Source organism: Bison bison, unplaced genomic scaffold, assembly GCF_000754665.1.
Source record: "Bison bison bison isolate TAMUID 2011002044 unplaced genomic scaffold, Bison_UMD1.0 scf7180017864356, whole genome shotgun sequence".
NCBI lineage: Eukaryota > Metazoa > Chordata > Mammalia > Artiodactyla > Bovidae > Bison > Bison bison.
Window position 1 is genome coordinate 4,039,154 of NW_011494928.1, and position 4,302 is coordinate 4,043,455.

A 4,302-nucleotide genomic window follows, 5' to 3' on the forward strand; every position below is an offset into this window, starting at 1 on the left:
GAACCGAGGTGCTCGCTGGAGGTGTAGGCACAGAGGCAGAGGGTGCTGCAGACTGGGACAGGGTGAAGACAGACCGGATGGAGAGCAGCGGCCAGAGTCACGGTGTATGGTCGAGGCGGAGCCGATAGGACCTGGGGGTGGACTGATGTGGGCACGAGAAGGGGGAAGAATCAAAGACTCACGGGTCTCAGGTGCCTTCTAACAGGCTGGCGATGACAGAGCAGAAGTGGAGAGGGAATACCAGAGTTTGAACCAACTAATATTCAAATAATGTGAGACTCTCAAGAGGAGATTTCAAAGAGATCATTTGATACTTGGATCAGGAATTCAGAAGAAAGATCTGGGCTGGAGACAGACATTTGGGGATTATTTATATGAATAGATGGAGGGTTCTGAAAGCCATGGGGGTGGATGAGCTCTACCTGGGACAGAACGTGAAATGAGAAGAGAAGCAGCGTCCTTCTCAACCAGTGCCAGTGACACTGGGTTTCTTTCCCTGTTTCTTGAAGAAAAGCCACTGGAGTCACCAGGCCTGCCATTCAGGATATGTGTGCATCCCTGCAGTGTCAACCCTGACAGCTGATATTTCTTTTTGTAATGCAAATGCATGACTTCAGCTTTGATTGCCTGGCATCCACTATCGCTATCTGAATAAACACAGATAAATAAATACCTCCTGCCTAGGTATAGAGTCGGGTCTCTTTGCCCGACTGAGGCACCTTTGTTTCACAGATCTTGGCTGATTTCAATAACTGATCGCTGGGGCCACCTATCTTTTCTGTTCCTGTGCTTTAAACTCTTTTTTTTTTTAATTTTACATTCATCAATAAAGAGTGAACCTGGAAAACCCTAGACCCCCACCCTCAACCCCAGTAAAAGCAAAATTAAAGGCCCACACACTCCCTCTCCAGCACCCCTCTCCCCACCTTGCTGTGGGCTGTATAATTTCCAGGTCCTGGAAGTAAAAAACCTTTGTTTTTTCAAAGTTTCTTGATGGTTAATGCTAAAGAGCATCTTACAATCATAATAAGAACCACAAGGGTTGGTCCAACCACAACAATGCTTATTGATAGGCTTGAGATCATCACAAAACAATCTCTAAATTGGCTATTGTCTCCCCAGTTAGATCGTGAACAGGCAAGTTAAAAATAAGCAACTGGTCTTATCCTTCCTTTGTAATCCCTTCCCTTATCACAGTGCCTAGTCAGTGCTAAGCAGGCCCTCAGCACATACTCAGTTGAGTTTAATAATGAGGGCTAATGAAGTCAAGTGTGTGCGAGTCATGTTTGACTCTTTGTGATCCCATGGACTGTAGCCCGCCAGACTCCTCTGTCCATGGGATTCTCCAGGCAAGAATACTGGAGAGGATTGCCATGCCCTCCTCCAGGGGATCTTCCTGAACCAGGGATCGAGTATTGTATTAAACCCCTTGGGTGAGCTGTTTGTTTCATGGGGCACTCTTTGCCTTGGCCAATCAGAGATTCTTCTAGAGATTGGTCATTTGGGAGCAAAACTGTTGATTCGTTATGGAGAGAGGAGCAAGGCACCAGGAATTGATGGAAGTGTCTGGCCCCACTACTGCACAGTCAGTTCTGAGAGCACACACTCCTTGTGGTCATCACTGCATCATCTTATATGTTACACACTGACCCAAGGCCATAAATGCTACTCACTCCAGGGAGTCATTCCTGAAAGGGTAGGTGTAGTCTCCACTGCCTGTGTCACAGAGGGGGCCGCTGAGCAAATGATCACACAAATCAGAGCCCCCAGCATGCCTGTATGGCCAGCACAGGGAACAGCATCTGCAATGGAATAGAACCAGAAGGTCAGTGCTGCAATGCGCAAGGAGGTGGTGACCCTTTCTAAAGATCCATCATGAGTTTCCTGGCAAACTGAAGAGGTGAATCTTCTCTTATAGATGCCAGTCCAGGGAAATCTCGTTTTGCTTCCTAATTGTGCTCAGTCCTCTGTCGTGTCTGACTCTTTGAGACCCTTTGGACTGTAGACTGCCAAGCTTCTCTGTCCATGGGATTTTTCAGGCAAGAATACTGGAGTGGGTTGCCATTTCCTCCTCCTCTCCTTCAAATGGGGGATTGAACTTGCATCTCCAGCTTTGGCAGGTGGATTCTTCACTGCTGAGCCATTTGGGAAGTCCCCAAAAATGGGGCATTCGAACTGAGAAAATCTCTGTCCATTCATCTGCTCCATTTGCAATTCTAAAGAATGAAGCCATCCCCTACAAAATTGTGAGTGGAAAAAATGGGACTTACTCACCAGTGAACTCTCAGTGCCTACACTCTTGCACATGATGTAGGTGTGCCACCAGTCCCCTAGTTTGCACTCGTATCAGGGATCAGTAATTGATCTCAGTGCTCTTCCCCTGGAAGAAAAAACCCCACAGTCCTTCTCAAAATTGTTATTGTCAGTTGTTATTGGCTCTGTGACCTAAATGAGATCTACTCACCATCCTGGTGGTGGGTGTCCAGTAAATGTTGCAACACTGAATGAGTAAATGAATAATCATTTTTCTAATGCCTGAGTCAGAGACCAACACAGGGGTATAAACTCCTTAAATATGTGTGGACTGGATGGGTGGGTGAGTGAGTGTGGTAGGAGGCAGGTGTTGGGGACGGGCAACCTCCTGGCATATTAGTGCATTAAATTCGGGCAGAGCTGAGGGACTTGCTGGCTTCAAAGCCTGAGCTTTTGCTCCCAGCACATTCATGTTACAGCTTCTGTATCACTGAAGTGAGGGAGGTCAGGCCAGAGCTGAATGGAATGACTCAGGGAGCTCCTCGGAGACAGTCTTCAGATAGCCTGGTGGCTGAGGTCTCTTTGAGGGTCTGGGGGAGGGGACTTTGGGAGCAGAAAAGACGTGAGATGGTATATGAACTAGAAATATAAGAGCAGGTGACAGCTGGCTGTGAGCAGGGTCTTGGTAAGCAATTTTGTGTGTGGGAAAGAGCATAGTCTTGGGGGTCAGGAGACCAGGAAAAGTGTTAGGTTGACCAGTCCTTCGTTGGCTGTTTCCTGAGATCTGATTGTGTGTCAGGTACCTGGGAATATGTAGATGATAACATGTACTCCTTGTCTTGAAGAAAGCAGCTTACACTCTGCCTGGAGTTGGGAAAACAGTCCTAAATGTCCATTCCAGCTCTAAGATCACAGTCATGAGAATCTAGACAGGTCACCCAGCCTCTGAGCTTTTCCTTTCCTATCTGTCAAATGCAGACGTGTTTGCAAAATAGCGGTGACATCTCCATTGGTTTCTTCCAGAAGCATAAGGCAGGAGAAATGGCAGTGGTATAAGAGGGCCATGTGTCAGGAACAAGAAATGAACACATTATGGATGCTCATACACAGTGTCAGCCTTTTGCTCTTCGTGAGGCAAAAGCAAACTTTGTGAGAGAGTGTGCAAGGCGAGAGGATGGAGGGTTCTAGGCTTCCCACAGACACACAGACAGACAGACAGAAACAACCAACCCAACCCTGGCAGGCTGGTCCACCGGAGCTCATAGCCTTTGTGTGTAAACGTTCTCTTCACGCCCTCTCCAAGCTCATTCTTCTTGGGATCTCCTGCAGTAGCCCTCATCACTGCTGGGGGGAGCCCGGCAAAATGTCTTTACTTTAAAAGGAAGTATTAGTCACTCAAATATCAAATCTAAAAAATGATACAAGTGAGTGTTAGTTGCTCAGTCATGTCTGACTCTTTGCGACCCCATGGACTGTAGCCCACCAGACTCCTCTGTCCATGGAATTCTCCAGGCAAGAATACTGGAGTGGGTTGCCATTCCTTTCTCCAGGGAATCTTCCTGACCCAGGGATCAAACCTGGATCTCCTGCACTGCAGGAAGATTCTTCACCATCTGAAGCACCAGGGAAGCCCAGTACAAGTGAATACATATGCAAACAGAAACAGACTCGCAGATACTCAGATATAGAAAACAGTCTTGTGATTACAAAAGGGGAGAGGGAGTGTGAAATTAGGGGTATGCGGTTAGCAGATACAGACTTTTACATGTAAAACAGATAACCAACAAGGATATACTACGCAGCACGTGGAATTATACCCATTACCTTGTGAGAACCTGTAATGGACTATTATGTGCAAAAATACTGAATCACTATGTTCTACACCTGAAACCAATGCAATATTGTAAATCAGCTGCACTTTAATAAAAATACATGAATGAAAGGAGGATATTAGGAGTACCAAACTATAGTCACAGGGCTAACAGTCTGGCCTTCAGAAGAGAGAAAGCTCCTGCCTAGAATGTGAGCCCCTTAGGGGATGTGGGCGGG